General features: G+C 36.8%; 1 protein-coding gene across 2 annotated transcripts in view; it reads left to right on the top strand.

Moving 5' to 3' along the window:
• The window catches only part of GTDC1 (glycosyltransferase like domain containing 1), a 397,164-nt gene extending 385,096 nt beyond the window's left edge, over window positions 1-12,068 (top strand). Inside the window, exons 12-13 of one of the 2 annotated variants that reach the window (XR_006888267.1) lie at window positions 9,171-9,484; window positions 10,532-12,068. The gene's annotated coding sequence lies outside the window, so the exon portion shown is untranslated. Of the gene's footprint in view, window positions 1-9,170; window positions 9,485-10,528 lie in introns of both variants that reach the window. The other variant, XR_006888266.1, reaches the window with a different exon arrangement.
• The last annotated feature ends 1,147 nt before the right edge of the window (window positions 12,069-13,215 follow it).

Below are 13,215 nucleotides of genomic sequence, written 5' to 3'. Positions count from 1 at the left end.
ATGTTATACATGTATGCCCTTTTCCATGTGCCTTTGCTGTGCCTCCTGCTAGAGAAGGCAGTGTTCTGTCCCCAACCTTTTGATGTTGGGCTTGTACATGTGACTTGCTTTGACCAATGGAACTGAGTGAAAGTGAGACTGTGCCTGGTCCAAGCTGAGGCTTTAACATGCATTGGATGTTCCCTGTGCTTGAACTTCCATAACTCACCATGAGAATACAATGAACTGAGTAGCTACTAGTCCAAGGAGCATATGGAGTTAGTTACATGACGTAGACCTGAACCCAACCTGCAGCCTGGAGCCCAGAGCCTGAAGTTAGTCTTGTTCAAGAGAATTGCAACAACTTACAGACCCATGAGGGAGAAATAAATGCTTGTTGTTTTAAGCCGCTGAATGTTGGAGTGGTTTTTATGCATTATTACAACAATAGCTGACTAATAGAGTAGTATTTCTTTCCTTTCCCTACAAGTGTTTTGAAATTGATGGCACATCTAACAACTCATAGCATTGTAGGATCAAGGAAATTCAGTAATTATAGAGTTAATCATTTAATTAGAATTATGGGAAGTGGTACAAAAAGGATGTAAAGAACTCAAAACACAAAGACCTAATCTAATCTGGGAGTCAGGAAATGTTTCTCTGAGGAGGTGACACTGAGGCTGAGATCTAGCTTTTGGCTAAGCAAAGTTGGAAGATAAGGGGAAAAGCATTCAAAGTGATGGGGAGAGTCTTATAAAGCCCCTGAGGCAAGAAATAGAAGCTCACTGAGCATGGAGAAGTATCTGGAAAGCAGAGAGGAAACAAGAAAGTGTCAAGAGAAGAAAGGTTGGTGAGGTTCAATTTACCACAGTGTTATGGGCTGAATTGTGTCTCCCCCCAAATTCATATATTGAAATCCTAACACCCAGTACCTCAGAATGTGACTGATTTGGAGATAGGGTGTTTAAAGAGGTAATTAAGTTAAAATGAAGTTATTAGGGTGAGCGCTAAGCCAATCTGACTGGTGTCCTTATAAGAAGAGGAGATTAGGACATGGACACATGAAGAGAAGATGATATGAAGATAACCATCTACAAGCCAATGAGAGAGGCCTCAAAAGAAACCAGCCCTGCCGATACCTTCATCTTGGACTTCTAGCCTCCAGAATTGTGAGAAAATAAATTTCTGTCATCTAAGCCAACTAGTCTCTGGTTATTTGCTTGGGAGTCAGTCCTTAGTCTGTTCAGACTACTATAACAAAAATTCCATAGACTAAGTGGCTAATAAACAAGAGAAACTTATTTCTCAAGTTCTGGAGCCTGGAAAGCCCAAGATGAAGGTGCCAAAAATTCAACATCTTGTGAGGCCCGCTTTCTTGTTCACAGACCATCATCTTCTTACTGTGTTCTAACATGGCAGAAGGAACAAGGGTGCTCCTGGGGTCTCTTTTATAAAGGCACTAAACCCATTCGTGAGAGCTCCATCCTCATGACCTGATCACCTTCCAAAGCCCTCACATCTTACCATCACATTGCGGGGTTAGGATTTCAACACAGGCATTTCGACAGGACACAAACTTTCAGTCTGTAGCAGAGTTCTAGCAAACTAATACACACTGTAAGTTCAGTTTCTAAGTCCTGCGCCCATAAGTAGTAGCTGCTTAGTACATTTTTGTTGGATTAATTAATGATAGAAATGAATGGACCACATGAAAGAGACCATATTGAGGATTTAAAAAAATTTTATTTTACCTAATGAGCAACAGAAAGTCATTAATGGTTTTAAGTAGAGAAGTAAATTTATCAGATTTAGATTTTAGAAAGTTTCCTCTGGCTCAAGTATAAATAATGAATTGGAGGGGAGGAGAATTAGGAGATTGTCTCAGTGGTCCAAGGAAAGATGATGGTGGCTTACACTAAAGTAGGGGCCGTAGAAATGGAGACAAATGGATTGATTCAACATACATACAGTAGAGAAATCGATGGGGCTTGGTGATTGATCAGGCACTGCAGGTGAAGGAGGGATCAAAGTGACTTTCCAGTCTGTGAAACCAAGATGGGAAACACTGGAATACAACCAGATTTGAGAGGAAGCTCACCAGAATGGTTTGCAACAAGTTGACTTTGAGAGGCCTATGGGACATGAGGAAGAAACTTCCAGATAGTTATAGAATTATTATGGTATAGATATGCTGAAAATTCTATTTGAAAATACAAATACTAGAAATTCTAGATAAAATAAACACTCTTCAATCCATTGTTGAGTTTGCAGTAATGTAAGAGAAATTTCCAGGGGCCAAAGAGAGAAGCAGGAACCCAAGTGGTAATCACATGAACCAACAAGGCCAGAGTCAGAGCTGGGCTGGGCTAGGTGGATGGTCATGTCTCAGAAATCCAGGAGCTTTCATTTTCATACTCAGAGAGACACGAATGACAAGGCGTTGGTAATTCTGGAGGGAGGTAGAGGTTTAAACTGAACCTCTTACATAAATCCAGGATCATTTAAGGGATACCCCTTCAGTGAAATAGTAGACTAGAAATAATCTGCATGCTGGTACAAAGAGAAAATAAGGACCTGGGTGCAGGATGGAAAATAAGCCACCTCAGGGAATTTATAACCACAGACATGCACCTCATATGAGCTTGGTGTTCAAACTGCATAGCTCTGAAAACTCCATGTTGAGATGTCAACATATTCCCAGCAGAAGCAAACTGTGAGCAAATCTGGAGTGCTAAAACCTGATCCCAGGCCATACATGATGCCTCAAGATGAAGCTTACCAAAGATGAGCTCACCACTGAAAATTACAAAACATACAAGGTAACAGTCCACCTTGAGAAACTTAGGAAAGAGGAAAAACAGCAGAATTATACTCCAAGGAACTATCAGAGATAGTTCCATAAGATACTCAGATTTAAAATGTTTAAAACATTCAAAAAAGAAACAACAAAATCATTACAATGTACAGATAGATTTGAAAAAGAACCAATTAGAAGTTCTAGAAATATAAAATATAGCCCTTGAAGTTAAACTCTGAGGATTTTGAGAGTATGTTAGATACAGCTTAGAAGGAATTCATTAACTAGAAAATGTTTATAAGGGTTATAATGTTATAAGGGGTATTTGGGTTATGAGGTTATAAGAAATTGTATATACCTATATAATACATAGGTATATATAATATATAGGTATAAAATATATATACCTATATATTATATACAATATAATTTATAAATAATATAAAATATAATTATAATAATTTATAATATAAATATATAAAATATAATTTATATATGTACTTTAGAGATATATATAATTTCTACACACACACATACAAACAAACATATAAGCAAAGAGAGGTTAGAATGAAAAAGTCCTGATAATAGGACTTTCATAAAGACTTATTAGAGAAAGTAGGAGAAACTTTACCTGTTAAGACAGATTACCTACAAAGGAATGCTAATGAAATTGACAATAGACTTCTCAATCGCAACATAATAGGCAAAATAAAATAATATCTGCAAAACATTGAGAGAAAATAGCTGTCAACTAACAATTCTATATCCATATATATTTCATACTGTATACCTATGTCATTGAAGAATGGGGTCAAACGCAAATACTTCTTTCCAGATGAAAAATGAGAAAGCTTATGACTCACAGACCTTTGCTGAAAGAACCAAGTCAGACTGTTCTTCATAGAAAGCAATTGAACCCAGACAAGAATGAGATATAAGAAGCAATATGACAAAATAAAATTGTAAAGTTGTAGAAATGTAGTAAATCTAAATAAGCATTTTCTGAACAAAATAATAAAAACAACCATTTGGGGGTTTAAAAGCCAGCTGGAATATTTCTTGACTTTATAGTAGTTATTTCTGAGGTGAAGAGGACTACACTTGGTGATTCAACTTTATGAGTAATGTTTTATTTCTTAAGTTAGGTAGTGAGCAGAAGTTATGATTCTTTAACTCTTCATTTCTTTTTGTGTGTGTGAATTTGTCATAAGAAATTTAGATATAAATGAGTTATCTATTTTTAAAAAGCAGCAGAATGAATATGAAAGTCTGGAAAAGAACAACATACAAGACAAGTGGAGGATAATCAGACTTTAAGTGTCATTACATTCTTTATTTTATTGCATTAACATTGCATTATAACATTATATAGCTTTCAGATGTACATTGTAATATATTTCGAGTTCTGTGTAGATTACATCATGTTCACCACCCAAAAACTAATTATAGTGCATCCCCTCACATGTGAGCCTAGTCACCCCTTTTGCCCTCTCCCCTCCCCTCTTCCCCTATGGTAACCACCAATCCAATCTCCATTGCTATGTATTTGTTTGTCGTCGTTTTTATCTTCTACTTATGAGTGAGATCATATGGTATTTGACTTTCTCTCTCTGACTTATTTCACTCAGCATAGTACCCTCAAGGTCCATCCATGTTGTCACAAATGCCCGGATTTCCTCATTTCTTATGGCCGAGTAGTATTCCATTATGTATATATACCACATCTTCTTTATCCATTGGCCCCTGATGAGCAGTTAGGTTGCTTCCAAGTCTTGGCTATTGTGAATAATGCTGCAATGAACATAGGGATGCATATAGCTTTATGCCTTTGTGTTTTCAAGTTCTTTGGATAAATATCCAGCAGTGGAATAGAAAATTAAGAATAGATCTACCATATGATCCAGCTATCCCACTACATTCTTGTATTATTTAAAAGGAGAGTCAACATATTTATTAACCTTAGGCTTTATAAAGTCAGAATAAAAGAACAGAAACAAAATATATTATTTCCAAACAAGAAGCAATTAAAAAGAAAAAATTCATTGACCCAAGAAAGAGCAAGAAAGGAGGAAAACAAAATGACAGTAAAAAGAAGCACAAAATATAATACGTCCAAATATACAAGACATTACGATAAATATAAGCAGCCTAAAGTTGTCAGCTAAAACAGATATTAAAAGATTGAATTTTAAATATTTAGGCAAATGATTTCTACTGGAAATGCATCCAAAGGCCATAAAAAGTTTGGAAGTAAAGTTCTAGGAAAAGAAACACGAGACAAATAACAACTTAAAAAAAAAACAAAAAGCTGGTGCTGCTATATTAATATCAGAAAAATAGACTTTAAGGCAAAAACCATTATTGAAACATTGTTAAGAATAATTGTGGCTAGTGCATAATGGTAAAAGGAATGTCACCTGGACGATATAGCAATTCTGCACATATATTCACCAAATAACATACATTCAAAAGATATGAAGAAGAAATTGACCAAATTGTAGGGGAAAAAAATGACAAATCTACATTCATAGTGGATAAATTTTTAATAGGCTTATCTCAGTTGATGGTAAATCAAGCAGGCAAATACCTTAGTAAGGATGGAGAAGATTTGTATAACACAAATTATAGGATTGATATGACTGATATATATTGAACCTTGAACCCAACAGTTTGAGAATATGAAATCAGCACAAGCAAACTTGGAGCTTTCACCAAATTAACCACTAATTGGGCCTCAAAGAAATCTCAACAAATATCAGAATTGATCTGAATAGGTTTAATTTAGAAATTAGAAAATAGAGTTGAATACAATGTCATTATATTAAAATCAGAGGCTGGCCTGGTGGTGTAGTGGTTAAGTTTAAGCACTCTGTTTCGGTGGCCCTGGGTTCGCAGGTTTGCATCCTGGGCGAAGACCTACACACCGTTCATCAAGTCACGCTGTGGTGGCATCCCACATAGAAGAACTAGAAGGACTTACAACTAGGATGTACAACTATGTACTAGGGCTTTGGGGAGAACAAAAAAGAGGAAGATTGGCAACAGATGTTAGCTCAGGACCAATCTTCCTCACGAAAAAGCATATCTTTGAAAAGAGAAATTAGAAATCAACAACAAAAATCCCCAATACATTTGAAAATGCAAAATACACATCAACTAATTCATGAGCTAAATAATTGAAGGAAAATGAAAACATTACATGGTGAAACTTGAGTGATACTGCTTCATCTTCCTGAATAATTCAGTCCTAAAGCCATTAGGTGAGACAGAGCAGATAGGAGAAGCTGCAGTGCCCCAACAGAGGGTATCAGAGCCCAAGAAGGATGCGGAGAACATCCACTTAGGGATGGCAGGCATATTAGCGTGAGGAATCAGCCTGAACAGGGTGAGAAGTTGTCCATGAGGAATCAGAGCCTGAGCAGGAGGAGGGCATCTGTGTCAGGGAGGGGGTTGTACAAGGGATGGGAGATTGGTTGCATAAGGTGAAGTTGATCACATAAGTAAATATCTGAAGAACTATGGCAGCTAGGCTTCTCACTATTAGAGAAGGGAATTACATATATGGAAAGGGAGAACACCAGAGTGAACGTGTGAAATTAGAAGTGTCAGCATGAACTCACGTTTTTCAATATATATAGACAGACGTAGAAATAAATTTAGATGCAAACACATGATACACATATACATATACTTCCTGCTTCTACCTTCTCATGGGGCCTGGAAGCAGCAATACTCTGATGACAATGAGCATATAAAGTGTGCAGATCTTGGCTTCTAAATACCATTGTCCAGTGAAAGGAAATAGGACTTCTTAGAGAAATAGCTGGTTCTAGGGCTGGAGAGAGGAAAAGTGCAATAAAAGCCTGCAACTTGTGCCAGAAATCAAGCAAGTGTTAAAAGAAAAATGATGGGGATATATCAAAAGGACCTAGAAGCCAGCTTAAATGAGCTCCTACTAGCCACATTGACCATAATTTGAGTATCAAAATTAATACTGATAGTAATATGATAGTAGCTCACAGAGTTTACAATATTAAGTAAAATAGGAAACATGAGACCATACTGACATAAATGAATGAATGAATTTAAGTTTGATAAGGAATAGGATATTTACATGTTTTCACAGTACCTCCCGACAAAAGGGAGAAGAAGTAACTTTATGTGGAAAAGCCTGGAATGCACCACTTATTAAGTTGTCAAAGTAAACATCTGTTATTAAAACCATGCATGACCTGGTATGATGTACTGAGAACACAGCATCACTTCTATGATACTATAAACTGAATCGAATCATGAGGAAACATCAGACAAACTTAAACCAAGGGAAAGTCTACAAAATAACTGGAATCATCTTCAAAAGCAGTTATGAAAGTCAAGGATAAACTGAAGAATATTCCAAACTGAAGAAGACTAAAGAGACGTGACAGCTAAATGCAGTGTGTGATTCTGAAATAAATCCTTTTTTACAAAAAATATTGTTGCATTAATGGTGATACTGGAATGTGGTCTGTGGACCAAAGGACAGGAGTGTATCAAAGTTCATTTCCTGATTTTACTGGTTGTATTGCAGTTAAGCAAGAGGATGTTCTTATTTGTAGAAAACACATATTAAAGTGTTTGGGGCTAATGGACCATTGGGTCAGCAATTTACAAGTATTCAGAAAAAATGAGTTATTTGTACTCTCTGTCTAGCTTTTTTTGCAAATTTTTGATTGTCTCAAAATTTAAAGAAAGCAGCCAATAACAAAATAAAAAACGTGTGATGTAGCTTAAATAGTACTTAGAGCTAAATGTACAGCCTCCACAATTTACAATTGAAAAGAAGAAAGAAGAAAATTAGTAAGGTAACTATTCTATTCAATAGGCTAGGAAAAAAAATACTCAGCCAACTAAACTCTAAGAAAACAAGGAGGAAAGGAAAGTAAATGGTCAAACAACGAAATGAATGAATTAGAAGACAAAGCAAGAGAGAGGCTACATAGCAGCCTTTGTGACCTGTGGGCAGCTCCCGGGCCTTTCTTCCCTGCTTGCTTAGACAATCGGTGCTCTTGCAGAAACAGAGAGGAAAGTCAGTTCTTAGATTTTGAATTTCAAAACCCTGGGTATTTGGGTATCAAAATGAAATCCCTAAAGATCTCAAAGTATGACATTAATATCACAAGCAAAAGATTGGGGAAAAATAAGTGAAAAGACAGTGGTTTTCACCCCATATGAAATGAAGACCCCACAGGCTAAAGAGGGGAAGAAAAGGAAAAAATGGTTAGATGGAAAGCACAGAGCTTACTTATGGGTGGTGTCTCATGGAGGGACTTGGGCACTGACCCTCCCTCACCTGAATGGGAGAAATGCCCAGGGTTACAGGAATCTGGGAGCAGAGAGCCATTTGGTCTTGTATTGCAGGGGAACCCAAGGAAGCTTCCAGCCTCACAGATTCCTCTGTGCCCGCCATAGTACAGGAGCAGCAGAAGAGAGAAGGCTGTGTAGGTGTTCATGTAACCAATCAGAGCCTCTGTGTTCCTGACATCCCAATGAGTCTCTGAAAGAGCCACGTAGTTTCTATAGACCCAAAGGGCTGAGGACATTTAGCCTAACAGGTTAGGGTTAGGAGAGGGTTAGATGAATGAATAAAGTGCAGATAGAGTGGTGACATCTTGGAGACTTGCATGGATCAACACGGGAGGATCAGAATTGGTAACATCTCTCTCAGTGAATGTCAACATGAGTAGATGATGGCTCCCATCTTGGCACACTGTTTCTTTGTAAAATATTCTGGACATAGTCCCCAAAGTATCCCAGTGGCTCTTTTATAAGTTATTAGGTGGATGAACGAATGGTTGGATGGATAGATGGGTAGATGGATGGATGATAAAAGGACAGTCCCTAAATTACACCAATCTAAAAGCCACTGTGTTATAGGACTTCATGCCGCTAAGAATGCTACTAAGAGAATAGGCAAATTACTTTCAGTCACTCATACCCTCCTTGCACTGCTTTCTAAGATCAGCAGCAACTAAGGGTGGGAGCAGAACAGGTTCTTATATCATTTTTATCTGCAGCTGAAAGAGCCCCAAGCTCAGGAGATAAAGCAAGTGGCTTTGCAAAACAGCACATTGGAACAAAATGTCATTGAGAGTTTCAGACACTGAAAAGTGTTTAAAAAAAGACATTTCTTCCAAGTTTCCTTGTTTGCTGAAGAAGACGAAAGGACATTTGAATTGTTTTCTGCCCTATTTGGAATCTTTGCTTTTTAGCTTGGCCTTACTGGGTTTTTGTTTGTATACTTAGGGAGATCTTAGTGGGAGCAAATTTGTAATTCTAAAGCAGTCTACAAATGTACACTCACACAGCATAACCAAACCACAATTTTATGCAGATTTCTTTCCCTCTGTCTTAGATTCTGCAGCTCTTAAAGGAAAAAGTGGATGCAGTGGCGTGTCACAACTGCTATTAGAGAAGTCCAAGGGAAGCGAGTACAACGTGATGATCAGCCTTGGCAGTCCCTACATACAGCGTGATTATATTGTAACACTGTTTGATGCAATCGTATATTTGATCAGTTTCAAGAGATGAATATCACCTCACTTCAAACAATATGATACAGTCTCATTGTATGGAATTATGGCTGCTGTCAATCAGCATATGGCATAACCCTTAAAGTGCCATCTTTGGGGAATGTCATAAAAATGATTGCAACACTTGCATTAATTAGTAAGTTTTTGCACTAAAACCAAGCAAAACCTGTTAAGACAATTTATCTGCTATATCTCTGTTCATTTTTGTTATCACAGAAAAGTATATAACCCATACATGCATACTTGCAGCTGATTAGCTTAGTTTATTCAAACAGCCATGCTAATAAAAATGCTATAATGGGTATGTCCCCCCTCCCCCCACCATATAGATCAGTAAACTAGATTTTCTATCTTTTCTTTTATAGTCCACAAATATACCCCTACCTTGAACCAATTATCCTATCAAAGTGGGTGCAAAATAAAGGCAAATAATAAATTATCACTAGATCCAGGTTCTTGACAAAACAAACCCAAAATCTCAGCTCAACAAAGGATACATAAATGGCATGTGGATGTATTTTGACTTGATAAATACAAATTCAGAGTCTTTTGAATGTCACTAAGTTTACTTTGTCAATGTTAATTGTTAGATAAAACATTTTAAAGGAATAAGAGTTATGATCTTATTTTACATTAGCTATGGAATATTTTTGGCTCTTGGTTGAGCTTGTGTTTCTTTGTTATCAATTATTGTCTTTGTCTTAGGTTTTGCCATCATCAGCCAGTAATACCTATTATTTCAGTTTTTCCCTGTAATGCGAGAGATTACTGCTTTGACATGATACCTACTAATTTGACCTGAGACTTAACACGCTTTCCTAAGGTAGTTAATGCCCCCAGATTGAACCGTGTTTATTGACAGTATATATATATATATCAGTGGAGGATTGTGAGCCTTTTTCCAAGGAATTCCTCTCCCACCATGTCCCCTGACATTTTCCTTCCCACTCTTCCCCAGTGTCCTCTTTTCTCATTATCAACTGAACAATCACTTGCTGTGGTAGAATCTGGGGCCCCCCAATGATCCCCACCTCCTAGTATTCATGACCTTGTCTAATCCTCTCCCCTTGAGTATGGGCTGAACCTAGTGACTTGTTTTTAATGAGTAGAATATGGCCAAAGTTGTTGAATGTCGCTTCCATGATTAAGTTATAAAAGACTATTCTTTCTGTCTTACTAGCAGAGCCTCTCTCTTGCTGGCTTTGATGAATCAAGCTTCCATTGGAGAACCACAAATGGCAAGGAACTGAGGGCAGCCTCGGGCCAATAGCCAGCAAGGAACTGAGACTCTCGTTCCAACAACCCCAAGGAACTGAACCCAGCCAACTGCTAATGTGAGCTTGGAAATGGATCCTGCCTTGGTTGAACCTTCAAGTGACTGTGGCCCCAGCTGACATCTAGATTGCAGTCTCAGGAGAGACTTTGAAGCAGGAGACCCTGCTAGGCTGTGCCCAGATTCCAAATTCACAGAAACTGTGAGATAGTGAGTCTGAGTGGTTTTAACCCACTAAGCTTTGGTTTTGTTACACAGAAATAGAAAGCTAACACAAGTACTATCTCTTAGTGAACATAGCAGTTCACTACAGGTCCTTTTGTAGGGAATAGTAAAATGGTGCAGTGAGGCTAGAGATCTTCACACTTTTGCCTTCAAAATAGAGAAGGTTTCAGACTCACTGACAGGCTATATGGAAGTGCTGACCAAGTCCACAAAGAAAACATGTTCGATCTCTAGGACCTTCCTGCAAAGGTCTTACCATTATTCATGGGCAGAAGATATTGACCAATGTTACTCTTTGGGATAAGATTGTAAAGCTTTGCTCTTTCTTTTTGCAGGGCAAGTTTTGGCACATACACATACTGGAACTATGAAAGTATAAAATGGTTTTTATTTATGTTGCCAATACTATATTTTTAGACACATCTGTATTGTTTCACAGACTCTTTTTCGCATCGCCACATCATGTCAGCAGCTTATTGAGCTCTAGGCTTTGTGGTAGAATTGTTAACAATCCCCGTTAGAGCCTTCAAAAAAATTAGAGATAGGTTGTCTTAGTACCAGTATCTGATATAATTTGTAGAATGAGTCCTGCAACAGGGTTATATGATTTGTGAATTATTTTATTGTTTACTCAATTATCTACATTAATAGAGGGGTACAGTGATGAAAGTATTTAGTCAATAATCAAATACTTTGTGAGATTTTATATATATATATATGTATTTGATCTCTCCCATGTGTGTTTAACCTAATTAAGATGCTCTTATTTTCTTGATTTCTATCTACTGCTGGTGCACAGAGACAAGCCACTTGGGTAGGAGAGGGAAGTCAATTTAGTAGCAAACATGTTCCATGGGTGGGTCATGTGGGATTTACCAAGAATTGATTTATTTCAAAGGTCCCTAAGTAGTCTAGGTTTTAAAATAACAGTAGCGGGGAGGGGAAAAAAAGCAACCAATGAGACTTTTTTCCTTGTTAAATTAACAAAGATTTTTTTAAATGAATTATATGCAGCCTCGGTTAGAGGGAAAATGGGCTGTACGCAGTTGGTGGGAGTGTAAATTGGCACAACCTTTTTGGAGAGTAATTTAACAAAATACTTCAACATTTTAAGTCTATTTGATGTCTAGGAATTATTCCAAGAAAATAAATCTGAACTTGCAAAGATGTTAAAAGATGTTTATAGAAGCACTGTTTATAAGGATAAAAAAAATTAATACAACCTCAATATCTGTCAATAGAGTTAAGTACATTATGAAATATACAAAAAAAGAGGCTACTATAGCCAGTTAAAGGGAAACGCGTTCCTCATGGTAGGTATCAGCAATATACTGTTAATTTTTTTTAAGTTAGCCATTGAACAAAATATATATACATCATGCTTCAAATTTCGTTTAAAAAAATGTCCACCCTGAATGTGCATGGATAAACAACTGAGAGCATAGATACATACACTGAATTATTAAAACTGGTTTCTCTACTAGAGAAATTATTGTGAGATATTTGAATATTTTCCCATGAGCATGGATTATTTATTAGTCAAAAAAGACAGCTATTTTCACTTTGAAAAAATTCTATATATTAATTTTTGCTTTTTCTCTTTTGGATACTGAAAAAAATTGAACACATAATCATCTGTGTCTTTTTGTCCTCCTATTTTTTATTCATTATCTCAGTTAGTGTTTATTAAGCATTTATCATGTATTTTGTGATCAACACTGAAGAAACAATAATAAATGAGACAGTCTCTGATTCTAATGAAAAAGACATGTAAATTTCACATGAAATAAAGTGTGTAAATGCTCTGTTAGAATAGATGTAAGATAAAGTGGGCTCGCAGACGAGGGAGGGATCAATTTACAAATACGGAACGATTCATGAATTTGTGTGTCGTCTTTGTAGGTATTTCATCCACTATGAAATTATAAATTTCTTGAGACTGATTCTATAACATATACTTTAAAAATAATCTCTTTAGGGTCCAGAAGCTTGCTGATGGTGTACCAGGCGTTCAAAGAATACCTTTTCTTTCATGTTATTCATTGCTAGAGTAGAGACTTTTAAACTTTTGGAATTCAAGACTCAAGTTCAATTACTAGAATATGCAGTGGCACATTGGAATGGATTTAAAAATTCAAAGCACACTAAAGTAAGCAATAGCTTCGGGCATACCAAGGTCTTAGGATGCCTATTATCTGGGAGAAACTAGTTCACATAGCTCCTACTGAGCATGGAGTCAGTGCTTGAGAAAAATGTTTATACTCTAATAGCACCTCATAGGTTAACTCTATTTGTATGAGTGCATATGTAATCCATCTACAATATATATGTAAAAACACTCACATAAGCATACTCTTACATACGTATTT

This window comes from Equus quagga, chromosome 4 (genome assembly GCF_021613505.1).
Source record: "Equus quagga isolate Etosha38 chromosome 4, UCLA_HA_Equagga_1.0, whole genome shotgun sequence".
In the NCBI taxonomy this organism is placed as follows: domain Eukaryota; kingdom Metazoa; phylum Chordata; class Mammalia; order Perissodactyla; family Equidae; genus Equus; species Equus quagga.
This window is presented reverse-complemented; position numbering and strand designations above follow the sequence as displayed.